Consider the following 6480-nt stretch of genomic DNA (forward strand, 5'->3'; position numbering starts at 1 on the left):
CTTCGGGGATGCAGCCTTCATAAACTGTCACCCAGGCTGGGTGGCGCTTTCTGGTGATGTAGCTGGCCCTGAGTCGCCCACACTCCTGTTTGCAGCAATGCTCCCCAACCGCATCTTGGCCTGCCCTACCCACCGAGGAGACAGTATCCCCCTCAGACTCTAAATTCTAAACTCTGTCTACTCCCCAATAGGTCAGCCTCTAGGACTCCTCCTATAGGCAGGCTCAGTTCTGGCCCCCTAGTACCAATCCTACTCTGGGTAAGTCAGTACCCGTCAACCTGCCCCGGTTTCACCCAACAAGCAAAAATGGCAATTTGCTTCTCTGTGGATAGATTCAACAAACACCTGTTGACCAATAGGGGCCAAGCACCGTGCTGAGGTAGAGATGAACTTTCTAGTAAATGAAGATAATATCAACATATATTGAAGAAGTGGGCTCTCTTTCCTTCATTTATTTCCACGCTGTTTACCGTGAGAATCGCCGCTGTGCCAGGACCTGAGCCACAGAAGCCTGTCAAGGAAACAAAACTGACACTCCCACTTAATAGATGAAGGCTCTCAGCTCCCAAACCTGCCAAGTATCTGCTGATAGCAGAGTCAGGGTCAGAGAGGTGAGCCGAAAGCTTTACAGCCAGAGGTTTAACCTACTCCACATTAACCATCCAGCCAGAGCCTTCTAGTTATGATACAGACCCATATATACACATTCACACAGATAATAGATGCTTATGTGTTGCAATTTACAGAGCATTTCCTAGAAATTGCATCATCCATCTTCTAACAACCTTGTGAAGCACCAGGGAGAAGGGGGAGGAAAAGGCCAGACCTTCCTGCTGTCCGTTCGGCTAGCTGAGAGCCTGGAGGAAACCCCTTTCCGGCAGAACCAGGAGGGTGCTGATTAAATATTTTCTAAGGCTCCACAATGCTGCTGTCCTTTGATCATCCCTCTGCTAACTTCAACCATAAATCCCTTCCCACGGGCCCCTTTGTCATGTGAGTGGCATCAGAGGAGGCAAGTAAGTAGGAAGAAAAGGAGGGGAGAGATTGATGGCAGGGTTTGAAGCTATTCAGAAGCAGAAGCAAATGTGCAGCCACCAGGAAACTTAAAGCTCTTTTGGCCAAAAGCCCTGACGCTGAGGAGTTCGCTAGATGCCGGGATTCGTTCCTGCTCAGCCAGCTGCCAGGGAGCAGGCTTTCTGAGGTCTGTCGGCATCGACCAGGGTCTGTGAAATTACCACACACTCCCCCACCTCCAGAATGTTCTTGCCCTTTGCAGGTACTAAACACACATTGTAGATGGTACCAAGCACCCCCGGAAGTGCCAGATTCCAGACATTGCTCCTCAGGAGACTAGGGATGCAGATGGCAGAAGAACCTGCTTGCAAAGGCCAGGCTTCCCAGAGGACTCAACAGCCAGAGAGAAGCACTGCATTTTAAAGAATAGGGAGAGGGAGTCCTAAAATATTCGGTAATTCTCTTTAGAGAGTTGCCACTTCTCCATTTGATTTTTGTTGTGGTGGAGTAAGGTCACACCTTGTTTCTCTTTGAGGAAATGATTTTTGCTCCATCTCTATTTGTCAATCCTTCAGGATTGTAATCTGGGCCAATAATGAACTCTGGGAAATGTGCAGACACCTAAAATTAAAAGCAGATTGTCAAAGGGAATTGTGGTTCCCCAGAAGAATATGGAATGCCAGCCCTTGGCCCCCGTGTTCTTGAGTTAAAAGCAGAGAGCTTCGAAAGCCCGGGTTGAGTGAAGTGGATAAGTGGCAGGTTTGTGTGCACACATCGAAAGGTTTCCTTCAGAGATCATAAGTAACCACTTCAATTAAAAGCTGTCCTCTTACAAAAATGGGCTTGTACCACTGTGGGGTCAAGGGAGGCGGTATTTGTTTTAAAGCCCGTAAAATTAATTAGATTGGGAAAAGGAATGTAAGTAAATTAATTAGCAGCAAATTTCCTATGCACAAAGCCCCAAACAAAAACTGTCTGTGGCCAGTTCAGACACTGCCCATAACTGGAAGCCATATAGCTCCATCCACACTGCCCAGTCACACCAGAGGCTCTGCGACACTTGGTCAGCACAGCCTTCATTCAGTCAACCCTGGGGGAAGGGGTGCGGGGTGGGGAGGAGAAGCCCGTGATCCTGAGCATCTCTGTCGTCTCTGTGCCCTGGAGCTGGCAAAATTCTCCTAGCTGGTTTCCAGCCGTCTCACCATGCAATCCGCTGGCACATGAGTGCCCACAACATCCCCTAAAGCAATGTACCACCTAATGCTGGAGAATTGACCTGACCTACTCATGGTTACCCAAGCCCAACACCCACATCAGCAGGTATACCTTTTAGCACCCTCCCTTCCTGGAATGCCTGGTCATTTTCTTGAACTCAGCCCCCCTGGGCTTTCCAAGGTCTAACCACCTCTCCTCCATGGGGCTCTTCAGGACCATCTAATTTCCCAACTCTCCTCTCTGCAGCTTCCTAATTACACTCCACTCCTCCTCCTCTTCTCTTCCTGTTATCCTGTTCTAACTTCATCTGACTTCTAATCATGCCCCTCCCTCCTCTCTCCCAACTAGTTTTTTGAGGACACCACTTTGTGTGCAGTCACGTTGAGATCCCTACTGGGTGGGCACAGAGCTTTCTTTGAACATGGTAAAAGCTCTGTTTAGAAGGTGGCACAGGCTCTGTCTGATCCACCTGGATGAACATCTTGCCCATCGTCTACAAGCCTGCGCCCTTAAGGCATTTCTAAAGCTCCCAGTTCTTCCCCTGTAAGCGGAGACAGTTGCACTACCTTAAAGGGGCGTTGGAAGGTTTGGGGTGAGGCACACCGGTATTCAGGAAGGTTTGGTGTGTGCTACTCAACACTGGTGAGACATGGTTATCAGCACCGGCTGTTCCTGGAATCTAAAACATGAGAGCTCAGCTGGTAAAGGCACTTGCCATGGAAGCCTAGTGACCCGAGTTTAATCCTCAGAACACACACACATGTAGAAGAGAGAACCAACCCACAAAATTGTCCTCTGATCTCCACGGAAGTGCTCATGCGCGCACACACACACACACACACACACACACACACACATCATGTACTTACACACTCGGCATCATCATCATAAAGCTTTTTAAAATAACAGATAATATAAGCCTAGGTAATCCTGAGAGCCAAGCCTTAAATAAGGACCAGCCTTTGAGTGAAGACAGACAAATCCGTAAGGCAGACCTCGATAACAAGCCTACAGGAGAATTTTAGGTAAAACGAAGCTGGGTAGACAGGGACTAGAAGAAAGTCGCCCCGAAGCAGTGAAGGCCAAACAGCCAATTCTCGCCCAAGTAGACACGGACTTCTCCTGCCAGGGCTCTCCCTGTCTCAAGCTACCTTCCCCCTGCATGGACTTTACATCCTTCCCAACTGCCAGGGAATGACGGCTCATTCTCCACACAGCCCATGCTGCCAGGTCACCTGGCTGGAAGCACCATCCCAGACCTTAAGTGGAAAACAACTCTGCAGGAAAGGAAACCGCCTTCTCACTCTGTGTTACACTGTGTCCAGCGCTGCTCAGGTGGGGCCAGTTCACCCGTGGTGCCTCGTAGCATCTTCCTAATCCCACAGACTGCTCTTAGCTTTGCCTGTGGCTGCCTACTGCGGACGTAGCGTGTTACCAATACAATTGTTTACACTGTTGGTGATTAAGTTCCCCTGTGGAATCTGCCTGTGTTCTGACCCTGCTTCTCTCACTGAACAATTTCACCTCTCTTCTCACCTTTGAACGTGTTGCCAAGGCTCCTTTTTCTGTACCAGGAAAGAGGCCATACCAAGACGAACACTGTGTTTGTTAAGAAATAAGTAATGCAAAGAGAATTATCCTCCATAGGTTGACAGGGCTTCTGCCAGAAGATTCGAATTATTAAATTAAAAAATCACAGTGCGAGTAATGGGATACATTCCTATGAGTGTAGGGTCAAAGAGGCCCTAGAAATCTCAAGAACAACATAGGCTACTGCATTGCCCTTGATTACACACCATAACTGCATGGCAAGTCCTTATTGTTGAATCAATTTTAAACTAACCAGAAAGTGTCTCCTCTTCTGGCTAGCTTCCATAGTCCCAGAAGGTGCTATGTGGGCTTCTGGTCATAGCCAGTGCTGGACCCTTCATACTACAGTAGTAAAATGTCCAGCGCGATGTGCCTACTAGTACAAGAGTAGCATGCCTGTCATGGAGTAACTAATTGCTTTGAGGTGTACGCTACGGGAGGGAGTTTCACGCCTACTGCTGTAATTTGGGTCAAAAGCCATGGCTGGTCATGTGTTAATGAGTCCAATTCCGATAATATCAATTCTACGTGTTGACATATTATGCTCTTTAAAGATGCTCGATTCTCCATACAGCATCTGTGGACTCAAATGAGCTTTGGAGTTCAGATCGTACAAAGAAACAGACATTTGAGGTTGGTGACCACAGCCAAATACGAAATGCTTGTCCAGGGAAACTGAAGAGTTTCCACACTAAGTGGGGTTCACGAAGAGTATGATCAGTTCAGACTAGGTTTCACCACAAGCCAATAAGGGGATCAGAAAAGTGTGTGTGACCAGTTAGCATCCATCCCTACTGAGCCACCCTCTGCTCTTATGTGCATTATCTTTTTTTAGACACACAACAGTGCTACACAAGGGAGACATTGTTCACGACACACTATAAATGAGGGAAGTAAGGCTCAAAGAGGCTAAGTATGTTGCCAATGTCAAATAAAAAAAAAGGAAAAGAAAAGAAAATGAGGCACCAGTGTTCACATGCTTTGTTCTATGGTAGTACCATTCCCATGTTACATGGACAGGGTCCCAGGTGCAGGATGGGACATGCAAATGCTTGCCAGTTATGAGAAACAAACAGAAGAAAAATTCAGCTTTTAACTGTAGTTTTCAGGTCATGCTTGTCTTCTTCAAGAAGGTGCTTCAGCCAGAAGCAGGGGTGGCTACTGAAAGGTAAGTGCCAGGCTTCTGGCAACCAGGCCATGAGCACAATAGAATTCACCAATGAAGATGTCAGGTGACAGGCCCAAGTCTGATAGCACATGAGTGACAGGGATGGTCACATATTCTCTTGGGGTCTCACAGAATCTATGGTCAACATTAAAAGCTCAGATTTCATTTGAATTAAATAATTTCTCTCAATGATTTAAAAAAAAATTAGACAGTCTCCCAATGCAGTCAAGCTCTCCTAGAACTCACTACGGAGCCCAGGATGACCTGGATCTTATTACATATCCCAGACGGAGCAAATTTTTAGCCACAGTGTCACTCTTCTTCTGGCCCCCCAAGTACTTGGATTAAATGTGTGCACTACCACACCTAGCTTTTAAAAATATTTGTAATTGTTTTATTGTTGCTGTTGTTGTTCATTTCTCATCCCTGTGACATATATCTGGCATAATCCCAAGGAGGAAGATTGATTCGGGATCACGGCCTTGGCGCTTCTGAATCACCACAGTAGTGTGTGCATGGTACACAGCATCGCTGCAGCCAAGGAAGAGAAAGGAAGATGTTGGGTCTACACTGTGGCCTTCCCCCATCTTTCAAAGGGGCTGTCCACAGTCACAGATGTTTACCACTTAGTCCCTCCCCTCTGGAAATGCCCATCGAGCCCTTCCAGTGCTTCTTGGTCCACTTGGGTTGACAGTAACGATTACCCATTTCACAGTACTTTACCTATGAACGGACGTCTCCACAATCCAATGTCTTCTTTCCTTCACAGGACTGATGGGATCCTGCCGGAAGGTTGCTGTTCTCTGGTCAGCCTTGGTAGACTGAGAGCCTGATCTGGACTCTAGGAAGGGTAGAAGAAGAGGCATAATGAATGGAGGAGGCCAAGGGACTGAAGCCACAAAAAGAGTGGTGTTTGTTGGGGAGGGTTGAGAACAGGATGGGTAGGACATCCAAAACACACAAAGAAAACTCACAGGCAAGAAAGACTGCAGCACTGGTGAAGAGAAGATAAACTCACTTCCCACGATGATTTATTGTTCAGAAAAAATGGTGGAAGTGCCAGATAACTAAAGGGGGAAAAATACAACTAAGTGGGCATTTTAAGTATTTTTGAATGATTCCCCAAAAGGACAGAAATATAATAGCTAAATTTTAACAAGTATTGATAAAGCAGAGGAAGATCATTCCAACAGCAAGATAGAAAACAGAGAGCAGGAGAGAGAGAGAGAAGGAATAAACCATATATACTAAACGCAGAAAAAACACTTCCGGAGTTTTCCTGGTTTACAAGGTGATCACCCCAAATTCAAGTTTATCAAGTTAGTGGTCTTTCTCCAGGTCAGTAAAATCCTCCTTCTGGGAGAAGAGCTAACTGAGTGTGCAACACAGTCAGTTGTACAGTTTCTTTGTGGAGAAAGGCAAGCATCCCTTTTTCTCCCACACTGGGAAGCCAGGCATCTGCCGGTTATCATTTGAGATTGAACAGGAAGCAT

At 46.7% G+C, this 6480-nt stretch overlaps 1 long non-coding RNA gene across 1 annotated transcript in view; it reads right to left on the bottom strand.

The window, feature by feature from the left end:
- The window catches only part of LOC132646497 (uncharacterized), a 30283-nt gene extending 24481 nt beyond the window's left edge, over positions 1-5802 (bottom strand). Inside the window, exon 1 of the long non-coding RNA XR_009584794.1 lies at positions 5711-5802. This is a non-coding gene — a long non-coding RNA (uncharacterized LOC132646497). The remainder of the gene's footprint in view (positions 1-5710) is intronic.
- Between the last annotated feature and the right edge of the window lie 678 nt (positions 5803-6480).

This window comes from Meriones unguiculatus, chromosome 11 (genome assembly GCF_030254825.1).
Source record: "Meriones unguiculatus strain TT.TT164.6M chromosome 11, Bangor_MerUng_6.1, whole genome shotgun sequence".
In the NCBI taxonomy this organism is placed as follows: domain Eukaryota; kingdom Metazoa; phylum Chordata; class Mammalia; order Rodentia; family Muridae; genus Meriones; species Meriones unguiculatus.